This window comes from Melospiza melodia, chromosome Z (genome assembly GCF_035770615.1).
Source record: "Melospiza melodia melodia isolate bMelMel2 chromosome Z, bMelMel2.pri, whole genome shotgun sequence".
Taxonomy (NCBI): Eukaryota; Metazoa; Chordata; class Aves; order Passeriformes; family Passerellidae; genus Melospiza; species Melospiza melodia.
The window spans coordinates 61,752,116-61,774,995 of record NC_086226.1 but is presented as its reverse complement, the minus strand read 5'-3'; the positions used below and the strand labels follow the sequence as shown (position 1 = coordinate 61,774,995).

General features: G+C 40.4%; 1 protein-coding gene across 2 annotated transcripts in view; it reads right to left on the bottom strand.

The window, feature by feature from the left end:
• Positions 1-22,880, bottom strand: part of NRG1 (neuregulin 1) — a 288,370-nt gene that overhangs the window by 194,234 nt on the left and 71,256 nt on the right. The window lies entirely within an intron of this gene.

Here is a 22,880-nt window from a genome sequence, read left to right as displayed (position 1 = left end):
AATGCCAAATTTGTCTTAAATAGAAATAGCGAAAGTCCTACCAGCAAGCTCAGTGTTAAACTAGCTTTGGTGCTCTCTATTGGCCTAACAAATACTTGTGCATGCTTTAGACCTTATCAGTGTCACTCTGCTTGCTATCCATATCCAAAACAAAGCATCACCAGGCACCTGTTTTGCTTTGCCTCTTTTCCCAAAACAAAGTGAGGACACAGACAATACAGTGATGAAGCATTAAATCCATGTTCTCTAGCTGGAGCAGAAAAGAGTAAATGTCCTGGCTGGCAGCAGCAGCTGTGCTTAGAGGAGGAGCTGGAGCCTGCCCTCTATGAGCATGGTTTTAATGATGAACAGGCTTTAAGTCTTCAAGCTAAATTCCTCCCAGAAGGAAGCTCCCAGCTGTAACACATCACTGCCACCCAGCAAATCAGGGTCTTGAGCATGATTTCTTAGGCTCTCCATTTCTCTATCCAGCTTTATGCTGCTGTTTCTCCTGCTTCCCTTTCCAAACTCCCATTTAAAAATGAGGATATTAGCTGGTAGGCACTGCAAGGTAGTGGGAGACATATTTTCTCATTCCCAGCAAAGCATGAAGCAAGGCAGGATGTGCTCCCACAGAGGGACCTGTGAACACTTGCACTGGCTGCTCATGGTGCACACTCAGCAGAGAAGAATTTCCGTACACATTTTGGTGTTCCACCTGTGTCCAACCTCTTAACTGCAACCCAGAGTGATTGAGTAATCTCATTTATGTTAGTGGGACTACTTACTATAGCACTACTCATCAGGAAAAGAGTTACTCCAGGCAGGCCACAAATGCTTAATCATGATCATGCTTAAATTTGTGTACGTCTGCTTTAGGCATGATTTAAACATGATGCCTTAGAACAGCCACAAGCTTCTGAAAAGTCAGAGTAATCCAGGACTGACATAGTGTTTCAAGGAAAAAAAACCATAGGTCAGAGAGAAGAACAAAGAAGACATTGCAAAGAAAAACAAAAATCAAAAGAAAAAAAGCAGGAAAGTAAAAAAATTGCAATACATGGCTGGGTTTTGAGCTGTTCTATTTGTACCAATGAGAACATTCTACTTTTTTAATATAATAGACTGCTTCAAAAAGCATAAAAAATTATGTTCATGAGGTACATGCCCTGTGTACATCACCTGCCTATGTGCAAAATAGTTACTGAGTGGGAAAGCTACCTCTATTTTTATTGGAGAACTGTAAACCAGGGAGAAGGGGTGTGTTTAGCCCCTTGTTCCCTGAATAACAAAGCTCTCAGACTAAGACTGCATGTCACTAATACTGTTCTTGTATGGAATTGTATGGATTACGACTTTTATGAAATGATTTGTGAAGAAACTTGTAAGATATTATGTTCAAATTTACTGTCTTTATCTTTGTAGTGCATTATATGTCCAGATTATTTCTGTTCTGCAGTTCTGCTACATATCTTCCTAGTGGACAGTGACAGCAGTATATGGTCACAGTTCAAGCATCATAGATGCTTGTAAATCATACAAAGGTATTTCAAATTTCAGCAGGGTGACTCAGCCCCCACTGCTAAAGAGAAGAGAGTCTCTTCTCTTTAGCTTGGTCACATGGGCTTGGCATTCATTCCACAGGCAACTCATGTCCCGAGTGATTTCTTGGAAATGCCAGCATTTCCTTGTGGAACTCCTTTCACCTCAAACAAGCTCACACCCTTCCTGTACGGCACACTGCAGGACACGTGCTGGGGCCAGTTTGTGCCTTGCAGCAACATCTCAGCAGGCACAGGAGTTACCTGGGATCACACCACTTTTCAAAAGACTCCCGAGCCAGACAGTTTTCAAAACCATGTTTTGAAGAGCCAAGAACATCTTCCCTGCATCGTGAGCAGCTTTTTCTATCACCTTCATAATTTGCAGTGTGTATGCACCCCATGAGTATCCTCCTGCTTGGACCAGCTGGATGACAAAATTGAAAAGGAGGGAGGCAAGAAAATCTTGGGTTCCGAGTGCCAGGTGAGGAAGGTTTCTGAATCTAGAGTCTAGAACCAAAGTCTTCCTTAGTATTATGGAAGATGAATTTTACACAGGGCCCTGGGCCAGCTGAGGGGATTTACAAAAGACCTCACTAATTTTTCAGTTCCTCTTGAAATCCTTTCAACAGCACAGGATCCTGCTGCTGTCTGCCAGCTCTGCTGAGGAAGCCTTTAGAGTGCTCAGTAGCACCACTTAAAGGAACCCGAACAGAAAGTGTCAGACTAAATGAATCCTGGAAAATATTGACCTGAGGCATAGCTAGGAAGAACAATATTTTTGCTGGACAGATGTGCATTTGGAAGAGAAAAATAAACATTTTGGCTACTTTTTTATGATCCAGACTCTTCTTGCATAGACTTACTTCAACTGGTGCCATGTGTCTGGGCACTGATCTTCTCTCTTTGCAGAAACCAAGGCTTGAGTCTGGTATAAGTCTCAAGCCTTCCCTTCTCCCTTCCTTCCCTTCTACCACCCTTCTTTTTAAACCTTCTTTCTGAATTTTTTTTAATCATAGGAGGGATGACCAAGGATTTCAAACTGCAGACTCTTTGGAAAAACTGCTAATGCTGCTGCTAAAGTTCTGGTCCAGATCTGTCAATTGCACTTTTCATGTCTGGGTTTTCTCCCTGATGGTGCAAAAGAGTATGCCTGGCTGTCTCTCATAGCCAAAAAATTCAGCAAAGCTAAATTCAGCCCCAGCAAAATCCTTACGAGAAACAGCCTCTCAAAGGGTGCTGGAACTCTCAAGCACTGGCCCAGGCTCTCTTCATGGTAGAATCCACCTTGATTTAACATGCAGAGAACTGGCAAAGTGGGTTTTTTATTTGTTTGAGCTCGGGAAACAGAAGAGAGGTGTGAAAACCATAAAGATAGTAATTTTCATAACAAAGATGAAACATTTGATGATCACTTCTCTTTATGAGTGCCTAGTTAGACGCAACTTTAAAGCCTTTATTTTTAGTTTACAGAGAGGGATCTTTCCTTTCCTTTACTTTCTTGTGCCATCCAGCTGATACTTGTTCAGGGTGGAAAATCACTGTTTAGACTTACTTTGAAGGTACATAAACACTCACATTAAGAGAATGGCCTCTTAGGTAGCTGTGCATGCCCTAGTGATCAGGCTCTTTTTCTGTGCCTTTCATTCTGTACTTGAAGTCCAGTAGGAATCAGTCACTCATAATGGGGTCATCCCCCTCTTCGTTTTGGCAGAAGGGGAGCAGACAAAAGGGGCAGGCTTCCCATTCCCATGGCCCCAGCAGAGCCATCCCTGAGTGCTAGCTGAGACATCCCTACCATGAGCAGGAGAAATTGCAGTGGGTCAAAGGCAAAACTGATGCAGCCTCCCTGCCATAAAAGTGAAAAAACTCAGCTTCCTCTTTTTATATGTCTTTGGTGGTGTTTTGAAAAGTCTGCTTAAACCAAACTGATCACTTCCAAATTACCTGTCGAAAGCTGAGCACATTAATTCGTGTCAAGCCCTGTCCATTTTGTGTGATTATTGACAGGCATAGCTGACATTCCAGTAATGTAAGTGAATGATGGCACCTAGAACTGTACTCAAGGTGCCATTTTGGATTCTTACTTCTGCAGGTAGTCAATGGCAGAAGTATGTTTAACACCTTAAAATTTAATGAATTTATAACCAGTGATATCATCCCTTCTGTGCCCTAGGATAAAACAATGTCTCCATTGCCTCAGAAGCCTTTGAGCCCTGAGGAAATCAACACATTGCTTGAAATGTGACTGACTAAAATCTGCACTAAAACTTAGATTAATGTTTTAAGAAAGAAGTAGGATAGGAATTAAAAGCAAGGGTGTGCCACATCCATTTTTTAAATTTTTGGGCATGGTGTAGAGAACATAATCCATTCAACTGCCTTTTACAGTGTTCCTTACTTTCCATTAAATGGTCTTCAATTCAGTACTGCTTAACCCTTTATCTGAAGAATTGATATTTTGTTTACTTCAAGTAATGGAAAACTTTCCTCGTGCTTTAAGCAATATCCACAAGCTAAGCCAATTTTTGGTACTCAAAGGCTCTTATAAGTGAGGTTTAATTTCCTTTCACCAGCAATCAAGATCAGATTTCTGAAGAGATCCTAGTACTTTTGCATTAATATTAAGCTGTGGTATTCTTCTTAAGGAAAGGATCAGAATTCCTGAGATGTGTTTCTCTAAAGATGAATACTGGATCCAACCAAAGAGGCCTAAAAGTCAAGAGTTGTAGTGAACACAAAAGTCACAATGGAAAAAAGAATTATTTCTGACTCTACCATGAAGGTGCTGTCTAGGAAGTTGAACGGACAGGTTATGGTCCTAGAAATACTTTGTAGTTTTTGACTTTATAATCTTACTGTTCTTTCAATACAACTTTTAAATGTAAGCTGATAAAATAATAATATTAATGCTAGTTCATGTCACAAAAAGAGGCTGTAGATAATTTCAGAAAATACTACAGAAAGTACCAGATGGACAAACAGGTAGGACTGTGTTGTTACTGTGATAATTTAGGAGTAAAAATGGGTCAATGATTGAAGGAGGGGTTACCGTCTCTTAATTGAAACAATTGATAACAGTAGGAAAAAACTGATGAGCTAGAGAAAAAATAGGCCTGCAGAAGTTCACTGTATTTTTATATATATGAGCTACTCTGATAGAGGATTTGACTTCTCCATACAAACCATGTCAGCTAAATAGGCTAAGGAATTGTTTTCTAGACTGATTTGAAAATTTTTTCTTGGATCGCCCTGCTAAACCATGGGACTTGTTCTCCTGTTGTCTAGGCTCTTCGTGTAATGAGGAACACTTTGTGTTCCTAAGTGCAAATTACTTATTCATAAAGGTCACAGCAATGCCTTTAAATCAGACCAGTTTTGTTATCTGAACAAGACCTGTTGGAAGAGCAAGCAGCTCTAGCAGTCAGATTTTCCCTTGATCTGAATGATTGCTGTATTTGTTCATACAACAGATGGCCAAGATAGGACTTGAAGAACTGAGTTAAAATAACAAGTACAGCTTTATCATTAATTGAAAGCTCATGGAAATCAGAAGCCCGTGTCGGTCACAGTGACACCTCTGTTTGGTGGCTTTTCAGAGGCAGCATCACTTATTTATTTCCCTTTGCAGCACAAAAAGCCCAATGTGGGCATCCATCCATGTCTAGCATGTGATGGATCTGCACAGCTGAATGATGACATTGAAATAAGCTTTCCCTTTCCTGTGGTCAGGTTCTCACTTAGGCAACAACAAGTGCAGAGCTTAATCTGTGCAGAGAATTTTCAATGACAGAGGTATGTTCTCTGCCCTGTCCCTACCAGACACTGAGCAAAAATGCAAGAGTGGGGACTGCATACTAGCAATTGTGAATTTGGTGCTTCTCAGCTGCAGTGGGTTGAACTGTTGGGTGAAACAAGAACAAACACATGTTCACTCAGCTGTTATGTCAGTGCTCACCAAGAAAACTGTGGATTTTCTGCTTATTTCAGTCACACCAATCTTGTAAATATCATTCAGCCTATCGTACACGACTACAGCTTATAGACTTTTCCCGTGAACTCCTGTCTTTCCTTAGACCCTTGATGAACAGAACTGCTCATCTGCAATGGTGCCTCTCAATATACTGGAAAATCTGACAGTGTCTGATAACAGACATTTCTGGATTCAACTGCTGTAAATAATTCTGGGAATAAAAATAATTTAGAAGATTCCAAGTGTTCAGTGATAGCACACCTAAGTATTTTCACCAAAAATTTAAAATAAGTAAGCAGTCAAAATATTTAATGAACACAAAGCCAAATATCTAATTTCAATATATACACGTAACAACTTATTTTCTACTGCTTTGCTTGGACTTTTGAAAGTTATGTTAGGATAAAAATAATATAAGTTAAAATTGTGGTTTTTGAGGGTTTTTTTGTTAAACATTCTAGGAATTTAACTTATTTTAAAATTGCAATTCAGTATTAAAATATTTTTGCCTGAGGAGGTTTCAGGCAATTCTGTATAATGCCATATGTGTCTTTGTCTCTTTCCTCCTCAACACCATTCATCTCATTACCTGACTGAATGGTTTGTAGGACCTTCTCTCTGTTTATCACAACTGGATGTCTTGGTCCTTCCTGGATTGCTGATGCATGAGCAGGCGGGGAGCAGGGTGAGGCAGAGGGAAATCAGGGTAGAACCAAAGCCTGCTGGTTCTTTCTGCAGAGATCTCTCACTAGGAGTGAAGATGGAGAGGGGAAGGAGATGTGTCCCATGTCCCTCACACCCCTTCTCAACTTCCAGTGCCACCTGCAAGGTGGTGCAGGTCTTTGCATGTAAGAGAAGGAGAGCACCTTTTCAGGTGGTATATGCTGCTCAAGCAGATATATCTACCTTTTCCATAAAGAAAGGGAAGGGAAAACAGACTATCTCAGCAGGGCCACCTTCTACAACTGCATGTCAGAAGACCTAGGTTACTGCCTGATTGTCTCTACCTAAAGGCAGTCTCACAGTGAAATTTGTGTGTTTAGGCCTTGGTCATTTTGATGGAGCAAAACCGCAAATAATACATTTGAGCTGAGTGGATATTTTAAAAGACATAGACACAACCCCCCCTCAAATCCTGCCAAGTGCATGACAAGCAGTGAGTACATAAAAAAGTCTTCTCCCACTTAGAGGTGAAGTCTGGAAAAAAATCCCCAAAGGGAGAAGTACCCATTTTGTTTATGTAGCTTTATGTTATTATGAGACATCTGGTAGCTTTTCTGAGACCCTGCCCCAACATTAGCTCCACCAGAAAGAACTGCTTCAGAGACCATTGAGGAGCCCTTTTAATACTGATGTCCTGGCTCATCTGGTTGTGGTTGGAAGTCATAGCCATACAATCCAGAAAGGCACATTTCCTTCTCCCTCTAAGGATTTCCTTTTAAGATGGCAGTTGCTGGTGGATAGACACTGTTATTTTAACAAATGAAACCTTAGAAGAACAGATTGAGAAAGTTCTTAACGCTTAAAGTGCACCAGGGGCAGCTTTTCCATGTTGGTGCTTCCATTTACAAAAACCCTTACCAAAGCTGTCACAAAGATTAAATACAGATAAGCCCCCCTGCATAGGGGCCAGACCATTCTAAAGCTCACTTTATTTGTGTTGCCTTTTTTCTCTGATCATGTGACTGTTGAAATCCATCTGCTATCCCTTGTCTTCTAGGTTGCAGGTTTTTGCTGGACTTTTGTCCCTCACAAGCTGCAACATTAGGATCATTGGTACATCTTAAAGTCAACAAAGCTGAGGGATACCTTTCAGCAACATCCTCCTGCACAGGTTTGGAGAGGCTTTGAGAAATGTCATATTGCAGGTGTGTAACATGGCTAAAATAACCATGTTGAAGAAATTCCATTGGAAAAGTTAAGATATTTGAAACCATTTAGCCAGCCTAAGCAATCTGTCATTATAGTGGAGGCTTCCAGCATTCATCATGACTCTTAAATGTACTTAATTTTAACATTCGCTGTGCTCCACCTTGCACAGGTATAAAGAGCAGCCAAAGGAGTAAGTCAGTGACATACTCCCCCCACCACTTCTTTTTAGAGTGAAGCATACTTTTGCTCCTCCTGGATTTATTTTCCCCTAAGGCAAAGATTATGTTGACTTAAAGCTGCAGTGCTAGAGGTTATAGAAACACACGGACATAGTGTTTGCTTTCTCTTCCACATGCCTTGCTCTGCTAAGTCTGTCTCTTAAAAGGCAACACCTTTGTTACAGAAACATGTAAAGGGAACTTGTAAGTGACTGCACTCACGCTCAAGCAAGTGGGAGAGGGGTCATAGATATCATTGTGCCCAAAGCAGAAGAAAATTCTTCCAGAAGTGAAAATCAGCATGTTCAGACAAGCACTGCAAGGGTGGTACTTCACTCCAGCAAGGATCTCTCTATATCAGCAGATGCAAGTGAGGTAGTTTCAGCATGTGGGCGTCAAATGAAACCTAAAGTATACGGTGGACTTAGTGACTCTCCATTTGTTAGCTTTACAGACCTGAGTTTGCAAACAGTTTGGATAATTCTGTGACCCAAAAGAAAAGCCAGCTGTTTCCAGGCTTCACTTTCAATCACTTCTTCCTACTCTCTAAAAACAGGAAGAGGAAAAGAGTACATATAAAAATATAAAAGAAATTTAAAATCCTGCTTCCTGTCATAAGAGGCTTCAATTGACACTTTGTTTTGTTTGATAAAAAGCAGTGTCCTTGTTCCCTAGGGATCAGCAGGCAAATGGCTACTGCCCAGCAGGGAGAACTGTGTGCCACAGAAGAGATTTATGGTGTGATGTCCCAAGGATTCAAAGGATTTCTCTTTCTCAATTCTTCTCTGGAGTCTGCCCTACCAGGAATATGAAGTAAATCCCCTACTGATCTCTCCAATTTGGAAATTGCCATCAGCTATAATGGGGAATAAGACTGGAGCAATCCAACATCCAAACATGTACAAGTGGTTATAAAGAAAACACTCTGCAAGTGTTTTTTCAGTGTTTTTGTTTTCCTATTCTGGATCTCAAAGGTCTTTACAGGTAGTTCTCACCATGTATCACTGAGAAAGGTAAAACCATGTCCACAATGGCATGATTCCTGAATAGGCCAAATAATTTAAGAGCACTGAACAAAAAATCTAGAGCTGTCAATGTCTTGTGGGCATATCAAAATAAAAGTAAAGAGCCAGCAGGCTCTTTACTTCAGAATTTTGAAACAGCATCCAAAAGGTTACTTTTGATTTGAACATTATTTCTCTTTCGTGCTCATCTCTCCAGCAAAGGTGCGCCTCAGTGAGTAGACCTCACTCCTTCTTTTTGCCATTATGTAAAGGAAGTTTCTCGCTATATTAATGCGAACTAAGAAGCCATGGAACTAGGAATGTGTTTGAGCCATTCGGTGAGGATTTCCTGCATGGAAATGCACGAGACAGAAATAAGATCTGTTGTGGGACTGGAGCCGTGCAACCTGGATTTCCATGGAGCCTGTTTCTGAATGCAGAATCACCTTCAGCCAAAAAAAGAATTGCATCTCAGGATGATTTATAATCCTTTGGCTGTATTGTGACTGTAAGTACAATAATGAACTCTCAAGGCAACCATTTATTCTGCTAAGATACCCTTTTGCATCACCCTGACAGCATATTGTAGCTTTATATTGGTTACACATTATATTTACACCCTCTTTACACTCCTGCAGCAATGCAAAGAGAACACACAGAAATTAGAACCTTCTTGTTTTTCATACTGAGAGAATGTAATATTCATTATGAACTTCTACTCCAGTTCAATGTTAACCACACAGAAAGCCGGTTTGCTTCTGGATACACTTTTTTGTGTTGTCCAACAGACCTGGTGACTTTGGCCACATTTTTTTTTAAAGTGATTATGATATGAAGGAAAATGTGACTGCACTGTATTTAAAAGGTGACTGTACCTTTCCACCATTCAGCAGCTTGTCATAGGTGTGTCTTGTTCTTCTGTAGGTGCCAAATGCCATGGTATCACTGCACTGAGCCACTGACTCTTTCCAGGCACAGCTGAATTCAGGTCCACCTGGACTTTGAAGGTCCATCTCTGGTTGCCCCTAGGCCTCAGTTTTCAAACTGATGTCTGTATGGACAATTAGGCTTGGGATCAGCATCCCCAAAACCATCTGAGACATGTGCAGGAAACTGTGTGAATATGATGCTTCTAGACTTTTCCCCTTGCTAGCAAAGATGGTAACTGATTTCCCAAGCATTACAGAAGAGAGGTGATGGTCCTGTCCTTTCCAATGTTAAGTGTCCAGAAAGGTGCTGGAGTCAGCATTCCTGGAGGTGTTCAAATCCAGTGATGTGGTTGAGGGGTTACAGTGGTAGGGGTAGGTCGAAAACAGGATTTGATGATCTCAAAGATTTTCCGAATTCAATGGAAGTTTGATGGATTCTGTTGATTCTATGATTTGGAGCAACAACAAGGCCTGTGGGTGCTCTGCCTGTCTGCCAAAATGAGAGTTTGATTTGGTTCAAGTCATCTGTCCTTCAGCTTCCCACCTTATGAACCCTGTCTTTCGTTTGCACCTGCACACATTGACTGCAAAGACCCATTTTTCCTGCCTCAAAGGTAAAATTGCCTAAATAAAAGGTTACATTAGACCTTGGAGCTCCCATAGCAATAAAAGAGACACTTGTCTGCTTCACTTCAACAGGAAAGAAAGGGAAAATCATTGATCAGACTGGATATTGGACTGGACAATTGAGTGCTAAGTCATCTGTCCAATCGATTATCCACTTGAAGTAGTCAATCTCTTTTGTAGAAAGAGGAATATATGCAATTTCTTCTGACATCAAGCTGGTAGATAGCTACAAAAGCTTCAACAAACTCTGAGGAAAACCATGCAACCTTTTTTAATGCACCTTGAAAGCACAGCAAATCTGTGGAGAATTGACTTTAAGGTTTTGCTCAAAAAGTGAAGAGAAGAAATGCACTGGAGATTTGGTAACTTTTAAAGAAAACATATCCAAATCAGTTGTGTCTTGTAACTTTGAAATACTCAAAGCAATTGTTGGTTTTCCTTCAGATGCTTCCAACTACCTCATGCAAGGTGCATATGAATTCTCTACACAACTGGAGCAGTTTAGGTCACTGCACAGACAGATTTCTTTTAAATCTATAAAGCTGAAGTTATTCCTAAATGGACCAGGAATGTCCTTTGCACTGAGGTGCAGTAGTGCTGCTCCTGTAATTGTAGGAAGCCATGAAGGCCATTTCACACTACCATGAGGTGCAGCTAGGATATATGTCTCTAAATCACAAGCTCTGGTGGTTTCATCTGCTGTAGGTTAAGCGTAACCATGCTCTGCCTTCCACCCTCCAATTTAAACTCTGTGTTCAGTGGGATGTGGCATAGGCATGTTTCTCACTCCATCATGGGAGTAGCATCTTCTGGCAGAGAAGCAATGTAGACAGCTGGGAGCAGTAAGTTTGATTTGCTGCAAATGAAGATACCAGAACTCATGGCTTGGAGTGCTGACTGTAACTTAGAATCAGACTTATTTATGATTCTCCTTCAGGTTTTGTGCCTGATTCTTTTATGCCATGTTATTCGAGGCACCAGAGCCCTAAGGGCAACCAGAGGGAAAAAAAAAAGGCTACAAGCTCTTTACAGACATGATAATGATGTATATTTGTGATTACAAGAAAGGCTGGAAGGTGCTATAGGGTCAGTTGTACTTTGCCGTCTTCTAGCTCAGTACCTGCTCTAATTATAACTTTTAGATTGCTGGTCCATTTAACAGCAAATATTAGCAGAAGGGCAAATAAAAAAAATCAATACTGTATTTTCAAGAAATCAAATCAGTCTTCAAGGTTGAGAAGTTATTTTCTTAAATAAAAGGACACCAAATAGAATTTGGGCAGAAGTCACAGCAGACCACTGATGAGTCACACTGCCTAAAGATGGTTGTGTACTGAAGCTGAATAGCTAGCAATATATCAGGCTTTTAGCTTCCCATAGGGCAGAAGGAGTGGGTTCCCAGCGCAAGGAGTCAGCAGCCCCCCTCAGTCTGTGTGATGCCTGCTGGCTGGCAGGCCAGGTGCCTTGGGAGTGTTTCAGGATCTTGGGCAGATCCTGCACCTGCAGGAGGGCAGACGTGTCTGGTTCAGCAGTGTGAGGGTCAGCCCTCTCTCAGGGAACAAGCAGATCTCTCAGCCCACATGGAAACTGGCTGCCTTTGCCACCGAAGCTGGAATATATGGGGACTTGGATTAACAGGGCAGGCAATGAAGAGCAAGCTGCTGGGAAACATCAACTTCTTTTACGTCATGTGTGCAGAAAACATTTGTCCTATTTGGTTCCTGTTGACAATGAAGAGACATGATTTTCCATAATTTTTTGAGTCCTGAGGCCATGGAGGTGGCTGTATATGGATACCTAGAAAAAATCTATTGGCAGAAAAGACAAAAGCTAATTTGAGGCTACAGTTTACTAAATTTTAGGGGGTGGATGACTGCTGGTAGCCAAGTTGTTTCTGGATCTTCCACTCCTTTTGTTTTCTGGCTGTATTTTTCTTCTGTGTTACATTACTCTACATAAAAGTATGGATAATACTGCCTGGCTTCCGCTGAAATTGGTGTTTTTCCTGGTGGCTGTGAAAACTCTGCATTTATTTTCTTTCAGAGTTTTGAATTTCCCAGTTCTGACCTCTGAGAATCACACCAAAAAAAAAAAAAGCACACTTCTTTTTCAAACTTAGCATGAACTAATCTTTAAAAATCACTAAGAAATACAAGAAATACAAGAAATACAAGTGTTGAAGATGGGTAGGGGTGAAGATCAAAATCACCACCATTTCAGTCCAGGAGATGACAAAAACTGCCAGTGCAGCTCTGTGCAGGCTGTTTGAGAGTGGGTCCTGATACACACTAGTTCTTTTTCTAACTTGCCCTCCTGCAGATACATTCACATACCTTCTACAGGATTCTGTGCTCTGCCTGTTACACTGCGAATTCCAGCCATGCTGTCAAGTGTCTTGTAGGCACAGTTTGTCAAATCTCTTGAGCAAAACTTCTCCTCATGTTATGAACTGTTATTAGTATTTTGAGGAAGGGAACCTGCTGAGTCAGGAATGAAAAAGGCCTTACTGCAACTCTCCTGGGACACCTAGCTGTCCTGTGAGAAGAAAAGAACACCATAGTGCCCAAAATAGTGGTTTCAGAATGTTTATAAAAGGACCCATATGGTCAGAATAAAAGTTTAAATAATAGAAGTCTCCCTGTTTCAATGGGGTTTTAATTTTATTTATCCTTTCTTGGCTGTCATATTATAGATTACTTTTTTCTTGGTTCTCTGTCAACAATTTTAAGGTGTCAATTCTGCTTGCACATTTTTCCAATTTGGATCTTGAAGGCCAGGTGCAGGGGAGCCATTGCAGCCAGCATGATGGTGCTGGTGCCATGCCTTACAGCTGCACGCAGATTCTGGCACTGCACTGAGCTGGGCCAGGTGATGACATTAACATGCCCAAGGGGCTTAACACCACCTCAAGGAAAATCATCCAGGTTGGTTTACACATGTGAACTACATGGCTTAGGTTTGCACTATGCCAGCTGTTTTTGCCTACAGCATGCCAGGAAACCTCTCTGCCAGCAGAATTGCAGAAGTGGCAGCTTCCACTGGGGTGATGCTGACACCTCCACCTGAACAGCTGACTCAAAAGAGTGCCTGAACAAAGCTACAGAAGGCATTTCTGATCCAAAGTGTAACGTGTGGATTCACTATTCAGGCACTAAATTTACAAAGATATCTCTGAGGATCTAAGCGTCATGTAGTGCAGGGCATTATTTAATTCCATTCTTAAACTGAAAAAAACCTTTCTGTATACCTTGACACAAATGAACTTGAAACGAAGAAATAGATTTCTTTGAGGATAACCATCACAAGGTCTTTCCCTGTGCCTAGGTTCTGTTCCCATCTTCACACCACATAGACAGCAGCTCCCATGTCTTTATACTCTACAGTATTGTGTATCTAAAAACAGCATTTAGGCTCATCTTTATGCTACAAAAGATGTGCCTGATTTGTCTGCCCTTTGTTCCATTTACTTCTCAGGGATGTCTTTTGTTTCCTTTTGAGTCTCCTTAGGTTGCTTAGATGTTTCAGAGAACGAGTGCAGAACAAAGGCAAAGGAAGGGACTAACTTTGACAAGATTTGTCCTACCAAGACAGGTCACCAACTGATATAAAGGATTTCTTAGGGCTTGGCTCCACTAAGGGAGCTTTATCCCCAGAGATGCAGTATCTCCAGAGAATGTCCAAAGGTGGAAGCCAATCAAGCTGTGCTGGGTGACTTCTGAAGGGCCGCATGTGACTGCCCCACACCTGCAATAAGGCCATTCTATACCATTTACCATGGAAATTTGGGTTATTTTGATGGTTATTCTAGTTATTACTAGTAATATGCATTTGTCTCTCTTTTTTAACATCCCTTTATCATTCCATTACCATAATTCCTCAGAAACAATGGAATCTTCTACTGATTGTATATGTGGACCCAGACAGGATATAGAAAGGATCCATTACCACCTAGTTTTAGTAAGCAAATACTTGAATGTTTATAGGCCTTAAATTAACCAGTATTTTTACAGTCTTAATCACATAATAAATTTCTCTATACCTTGATTTCTCTTTCACTCCAGACCTTTGTCTGAGAAGTCTTTTGAATATGTTCTGCCCTTTGATGTAGGGTTGACATAGCTCCCATTTTTCCTAAATCAGCCCTGGTTTAGTGTCAGTTTAGTCTTTGGTTGTTGGTTTTGAGCATCTAATAAAACCTCTTCAAAATATTCAGCTTCAAATCCAGGTGACATAGAAAACAATACCTCAATAATAGCTATTTACCAGAATCCTTCCAATTTTCACTTTATATCTCTTTTCTTTAGAAGTACAGTCCAGGATTTGTGCTGAAAACTACTTGTTGATTACAAACGAATGAATAATTCACAATAAGTGAATTACTGTATAAGTTTTAGCAATTTTGAGCAGAATGGCCACTGGCACATAATTTCTGCAAATGCAATTTGTATTTCAAATACGTTTGATTAATCATGGCTGTTTGATCAAATGAGTAATTTTTTATTTCTGATGAACCTCATAAATATTATTAACTTGAACAGGGACTGAGGTATGATGGAAACATAAACTTTATTAATGGATTCAGCAAAGTACTTGCAGACACACATTCTAACTTCCAAGAACTTGCATTAGTTTCTTAGAAATCAAGAAGAGTTAGGAGGTGTTAAATATCTTCCTGAATTAAGACCCCAGTGTCCAAGTATGAACTTGTATTCTGAAGTGGGGTTTGCTAGGTTTTAGTGCTTGTCCATGGTGCATGATAAAAGCTAAGAAACTGAAGTCTGTATTATGAGGAATCCCACACGCAATATATGCTTGGAGAAAAACTGTGCTGAGTCATTCCTCATTACTGAGGCAAGACTGCAGAGTGATTACATTACAGAAATCCACCAGAATCACAGAGTCACGGAATGATTGGGTTGGAAGGGATCTCTGTAGATGTCTAGTCTAATCCCACTGCTAGAACCAGTTCATCTAAAGCAGATTGCTCAAGGTCGTATCCAGATGGGTTTTGAACATCTGCAGAGGAGGACACTCCTCAAATTCTATGAGCAGTCTGTTCCAGTGTTCTGTCACTCTCAAAGTAAATAAGATTTTCCTCATCTTCATATAGAAATTGTTGTGTTTCAGTTTATGCCAACTGGCCCTTGCCCTGTTGCTGAGGACCCCTGAAATTAGCCAGGGTCCATTGTCTCAATACCCTTCCTTCAGATACTTGTATGCTTTGATAAGGTCCCCTCTCAGGCATCTCTTCTCAAGGCTGAACAAGCCCAGCTCCCTCAGCCTTTCTTCATAGAAACATACTCAGATCCTCCACTCTTCCCTGGCCTTCCCTGGCTCACCTGCAGCTTCAATGGGTGCTGTCAATAACCTTTTTTTTTTAGAGGTTTTATTGGCAAGAGAATGGAGAGATCTCACAGGCAAATCATCCCCATGAGGAGCTTGAAACCACTGCAATAGCTCATTCACAAAACAGTCCATCCTTCCACTAACCTACCACTGTACTCTGATAAAGGGAACATTGTCACAAGATGACTGTCAGAATGGAAATTCTTCGTGTGATTTCTTCAGAGAATGGTCACTAAAAGTGTCAGGGTGGTAGTGTGGACACACATCTGAGAGTGTGTGTGTATGAAAACGCATATATTGTATGTATGTATATACTAGCCTTTGTACTTTTATATGTACATAGACAGATATATTTGTATGTAGATGTAAATTCATACATCAATTGATACATACCTGTTTAAAATTATGAATATATAAACTAGATAATGTTTTTCTTCAGCAAAACTTCATAGAAAAATGTCTGGACAAATAGATTTTTTTATTATTCCTAACTTTGAGAGAAAGAAAGAGAAATAAGAGCAGGATTAATGATTCCATGTTATTTCAAGAGAGAATTGGAATTAGCAAACAATAAAATATCTTTCCCTCCAGGAAGGATCAAAGGCCATAAGACACAATCAACTATCCTGTATATCAGAGATAATTAAGTTGATCTTTCCCTGTATAAAGAGGCATACTTTAATCCTGCTAACGGAGCCTTTCAATCTGTATTTAACAGTCTTTTTCTTGCCAACATATTGCTATGGGTCTGTCTATGATCTCAGCAGTGTCTCCAGGTCAGCAGTCTGTCCTCTAGGTAGAAGTTAGCTATATGTTTATGACTGATTGTTTATAACGGCACTGATAGCTCTTCCTCATCAGCTCATCAGCTAAAGTAAGCTTGGAAAATCAAATAACCCCCCACATTTACAGCAGCTAGAAATCACTCCATTACTACCAAAGCCCCTTGTCTGGGCTGGAGACAGAGCTGAAAAGTAAAATATAACTGCTCAGTCTAAATACTGGCCCAGGTAGCATGGTCTTGAAAGGCTACACCTAGACTAAAATAATTTATAAAGACTAGAAAAACATCCATATGATTGAGACTGAACTGTATTTTCCATCTAAGACGGTCCCCAGCAAGCTCTGGGTTATCTGTAAGGCCCTCATTGACAGGGTTTCTCAATCAGAGGAATTCCTCCAGGAACTTGGCAGACGTCATGTATACTTCTAATAATTTGTATTAAAGGCATCTTCCTTATCCAGTTCATCAGCATTTTCCTCATTTCATGGGAGATGCTCCATGACATAGAATATATTTTCCTAAGTACTACTTCAGTAACAGAAGAACTTGTGACATTGAGGAGGTTTAATGGGTTGGGTGCTGGTCAAAACCTTGGGAAATAGCTCTCTAAAATGTTTTTGAGGCACAGGGACAAAAAAAGGACCAACACAGTGAAGACTGCAGACTCTACAGTAGTGCAATCCAGAAAGTCCTTTGCTGACAGCAAAACACCAGCTGGTAAGGGCTGATTTCAGGGCAGCATGAGAGAGGCTACACCCACCTGCACATGAAAGTCACACAAAATTACATGGTCTTTTTTGAGTGACACATGCAGAAAAAGACAGGCATCAGATCCAGCTGTGGAGAAGACAAGGTTAAAGAGCAAAACCAATGACATGGGATGAGGATGCTGGCCTTCTCCTTTTTATTTGGTCTATTCTATTTAAATTAAAGATTTTTCAAGCAGATGTAATTTGTTGGCAGTTCAGTGCTCTACAGAGTTTACCATGGTCAGACAGCCTTCTTGATATCATCCTAACAAAAAAAGCAATCAGTTCAGCATGTTAATAAGTGAGGGAGAACTCTCAGGTGAAGACAGCTGTCTTGTTTACAACTGTCCTTATGTTCCTCTTGCTAATGAACACTGATGTCAGCCTGAAATGCACTCTTAGAGCACTCAGTTTTGTGAAGTAACAAAAAATGTTGGGTTTTTTTGTTTATTTGTTTTTTTTTTTTTTTAACTTCAGGCTGTCATAGTCACAAGCTAGGTATTTGTCCTTTTCCTCTCTACAGTCCCAAGGTGAAAGCTCCCCCTCAGGTAACACCAGGCTGCTGTGAACTGCTGCTGAGTGGAGGTTGACCAGAGCTGTGAAAATCCCTTTCACCAAGGTAAGTGACTTTATCTTTCTAATGTCCTTCCCCACCTGCGTTGGCAGCAAAGCTTGGTTTCTTACTTGCCAACATCGCATGTTTACAAATCCTAAATCAGGGCGCCAAACCTCACAGGATGTTTAAAAATACCTTGGAATACCGACTGGAACCAAGGTCTTTTCTGTCCCATTCCCATACTAGCACCATATAATCCAGTTAGAGATTCCTAGTTTTCTCTGCAGCATTAAAAAGGATAGAATATAACCTCAAACCAGAGCATGTTCCTAATCTCTTAGAGAACGTCTTGATGGTGATAAGGGCTGTTTTGACCCTTGTCATGCAGAGGAGGAATTTGAGCTAGAGACTCCAAGGTCTCCAACATGGAGGGCAGCTGCAAGATCCAGTCTCTTGGCAGACATGAGGGAGGTGGCATGTCCAGTTCCCAGCCTCCAGGAGAGCAGCATCCCGCTCTACCTAACTTTCAGCCAGTGGCTTAGCTAGTGGAAAGCCCCAGTCAATGTTTTACTGCTCACCATGACAACTGACACTTTCCCCTACAGCAATGCATCCTGGATCTAGGGCTGTACTGAAAGGCATTTAAATCCACATCTTAACATCTCCAATAAAAATAGGGGGGTGGAGAGAGTGGGGGGAAGAGGGTGGAGGGAATGCTGGTGGGATTGCACTGTAATTTTACAAGGAAAACTCTGAATTAGCTGTTTAAGGACGCAGTGATAAGGAAGAATCCAGATTAGTAGTACAGCTTCTAGTACACCCCATTTCTGGAGTTACCATAAATGTTTTAGGCTGGTGTCACAACACAATGTCAACAGCAATCTTTTAAATGACAAACCATGCCTGCAAAATGACCACGTTTCTCTGAATTTTAAGGCAAACACTTTATCTCAGTTAAACCCTTAGCAGTCCTCTGGTTTTGCCCATCTCCTCAGGAACATTTAAAGCACTCTTCTTCTTTTAAACAGTTTAAAATTGTAATGGTAAACATACGGGCCTAAAGCTAAACTTCCATTCCTTACACTTGCGTTGGTTATTTGCAGCAATACCAGAAATGTTTACCAATCCACCAGCACAGTTTACATTGAAATCCCCCACTCATTTACCTCTTGTGCCATGATTAATTGTTGGCCTAAATGAAGGAAGTGAAAGACAAGGATATGGCTTGTGCACCCAGATCTTCTGCTGACTAAACTGCTGCTTTCAAATAGGATTCAAGAAATCAATTCTATACTCAGAGTTGTAGATTTATTCTGGCTTTTCCAGTGCATTGCAGGGCTTTTAGTAAGTGTCTCAAGAGCTGCTAAAGCACAGGAAAGACAGTGGTGATAAAGACTTTGTGAGGGATAGCACTTTCTGGACAGGTAAAACAGGTGAGATGCTGGACAGCAGCTTTTAAAAACTGCACTGTATTACTTCCTAGAGCCTTCTCCCTGTTGCTGTGTATTGTGCACTTCTGGCACTAAAGTGAAGTTCACTATGCATCAGAACAGGTCACATCAAGATGCCTTTCAAAGGACATAATGGAATGTGAGTCCCAGACATCACAGAAAGATGCTGTACCCACCAAAGAAAACTGTCAATGCAAGATTGTGCTTTCCTCTCAAAGAGGATTTCAGGTCTATAACTTAACAATTCACACTTTCCAGCCCTAAGTAGCAAATACAGGTGGGGTATATTAGGATATCATTAATTTTCACCAAATACAAGGGCAACAGACAACCACATCACTGTTTAAGACAAAACTGGCACGGTTATCAACACCAGGGCAGTCCTGCAATAAACATAATAGGGAAACAATGAGAGTTGGAAAAAAATAGCCACAACTGCAGAGAAGAAGCATGCAAGTTTCTAATTTTAATTAAAACCCTCTGTCTAGTTTTTCAGCAGCCTTATAAAAAAAGACTGGGTCTTTGCTGTAGATCCTAGTGACCAACAATATGGAGATATTTCACAGTAAGTTCAGTAAGAGCCTTCTAGGTTTTTCTTTGATTCCTTGAAACAAAACATGAAACAAATAAATTATTCCTGCAGTTGATTCAGATAAAGAACCATCTCTGAAAGCCTACCATACAGCACCATTTTCACAGAGTTGCTACTTCCAGGTGATGAGTGTTAACTGGAACAAGAAATATTGATTTCAGAGGGAATCTGGTATGTAGTCCAATAGAGATCTGGTTGTATTTCCATAAGACAAATGCTATAACCTCAGTTAAAATTTTACCAAGCATTGCGTAAATTACATCTGCATAAAGCGTTGTCTAACCATGGGTCTACTGTAGTAGAGTCCATTAGTAATGGACTCTAGAGCCATCTTTTGGAAATTTCCCTATAATTTATATTATTTTAGTCACTACAATTCAAAGTTGCAACTTAAGTTTACTAGCTGATATCTTTGTCTGTTAGATATATGAGTATTTCCTAAGCTTCTATGTGATGGATAGGTAAAAAAGGAAGTAGCAATACGGACCCATCCTCGAAAAAAGGCCACTTCCTAATGATACTGATGATTCCTATTAATACTGGTAAGTAGTATTTTGGAATATTTTGGGTTTACCTCCCAGTGATTGTCTTTATTTTAGGTTGCAGGCTGTGATTTTGAAGAGTGAGCACAACAAACACAGAAATAAAGACGTATTTCCTTATGCTTTGAACAGAAGCCAGATTATAAAAGCTCCTATTTAAAAATAAAGAAAAAAAGGAAATATCTTTCCATTTTCCAAGTGTCTACAATTAGTTTAGCCGCTCACATTTTCCAGGAGCTTTTGTTTTCTTTGCTTTTCAAATGTATCTTTTTTTCCAGAACCCACACACAGGAGTTCCACAATCTCATCACTGCCCTTTTAGGGCCATTATCACCTCTTTCCAAAATGCCTCTGTCCTAGAGCACTCCCAAAGCACATCCTGGAGAGTTCATTTCCTCACGTGTCACACATGTATTTTTGTCCTTGTGAAAATGGATTTGGAGCTCTGGACTAGATTTCTACCAAAAAAACCCCAGTGACCTTCATTCTATTTCCTCCTATTTTATAGTCTCTTTGCTTACCTGCAAGAACCTAGCTCATTCTTACTCCAATTTACTTTATTGCTGCTCTATTACTTTATAAAGATTTTATTATATACTTACTACGTGTTTCATAAAGTCTCCTTAGAAGATTAGAAATGTAAGATTGCTGGAAAAACTTTGCCTTGCCTTTAGCTGTGCTCCCATCTTTGGAAGTGGTGTTGCTGCTGATACAGAGCAGTGTAATGGCAATTTAAGGAGAGGCTAGGGTTAAGCACAGGCATCTCCTGGTGGAAAATCATGGTAGGATTAGTCAGTTCCTCTGCCCAGACTCCACTTTTTTGGGGGTAAGCATTCTAGAGGCAATCTGGCCTTTGTGAAAAGGACAGAGATATATCTAGTAATCCACACAAAAATAGTTGTTAGCTCCATAAGTAAGAGAAAATACAACATTTAAGAGACCCAGCAAAGATCTCAGGGCTAAATTTTAATTATTAAATTGTATTGTAGGATCAGTATATATCAGTATGAAAACAAGCACAATGTATACTCCCGACATGAATAAGGTGGAGTCAAGATTAAGGGGGCTAAAGAACTTTTGTAACATGTAACAAGCTGTTCGGGTGAAAGACACACTGATCTGGAGCAGGCAATGTAGAAGAAGGAGACATTAAATGCGTTTGCAGTGGCATCTAGCTATATCTGAATATAGCACATATTTTGTGGTTGTCCTTGCTGCTATATGAAATATGAACTCCCATTGCTCATGGGAGATTACAACTGAGAATGAAATATATTTTACAGTATTAAAATGCTTAGAAGTCATCTCACCTGTGTCCTTTTCCATATGAAGGCTTAATCAGAACCACATGCACACATGTCAAAACAAAAGAAAACAAAACAATTTAATCTAAACTTGCATTTAATTTGCACATTGCTGTGTTTGTTTAATGCATTAAAAGTAGTCCAAGCCCATGCAAACAGTTATGGGTCATTTGGAATCACATAAATTACAAAAAGAAAATACAGGCTGATTCTTCTCCAGGACATTAAAACAACTCAGGTAGTTTCTTCACATTGAAAATTGTTTATACTCACTTGGACAAAAGAGTTACTTACAGTAAGGCCTCAAAGAAGACAATAGTTTTCCCAATAGAATTCATTTTTGGTCAGGTCCCTGCTCATAAAATTCTCAGTGGTTTGGATAGGGTTCTGAAAGCATGTACACGGAAGGATGCAAATGGAGTGAGCCAGCACCTGGCTCGGATTTTAGCCATGGCAGATGAGGGTCAGGCAGTATGAGCAGGGTACCAACCCAGGCCAATCTGTCTGAGGGACTTGCACAGGGCTGAGTCTCATTGTACTTCTTACTTTTCCTCAAGGCATAAGCATGCTCCTCCTTTTGCAGCAAGGGGAAGATGGTGCATCTGCTTTCCTGCAGACGCTTCTCAACTATAGAGCAATTTCAAAGTCACCTGCCTTCCCATTTCTGTCCCCTTCATTTCTTCTTGAGAGGATCTCTGTAGAGTCTGAGTGAGTGCTATCTTATAAACTTTTTCTTGTGCTTTTTCCATGTACCTTATTTGTAGCATTGATCATGCCTGTGATTTATTTGTATAAGGGAACAAAGAAAGTTATCCCTACTGCATGAAAATATGCAAAGCAATGTCCTGATGTAGGTTCACCTATGTATAGGTAATAGATATTTTGATATAAACCTGGGATATTCATATTCCCATCCATCTGATGTTTAAAGAAAAATTACCCTCGTCTGACTGGTCCGCTTGGGTCTATACTCCTTTGAAAAGTCTGACACAAGCATTCTATTGTATGCTTTCTTATGATATTGTCTGGGGAATGCTGCTGGCCCATCAAATCTTTTTCAGTCTTTCTCTTCCATGCCTACTACTTTCTGCTGAAAATTTTCTAAGAGGACACCTAAAAGAGGTTTGGGACTTCTTAAACATCACAATTCCCTAGAAGGTCACAGTTTTTCTAGGGAGAATCCCTGGCAAATCTCTCCTCACACTAAAACAAAATAACAAGCCTCTACCCCAGCATTATCCTCCCAGGAGAGAGACACCACAGGTGCTCCAGAAAATTCCATGGCCCAGCCTAGCCCTAGTGTGTTGCAGGGTATAACGTTCTCTGAGACATCCTGACGAGAAAAGAGACCCCACAGAGACTCAAGCAGTACCCCCAAGCTGTATCTTATTTTACACTTTCAGTAGGAGTAAC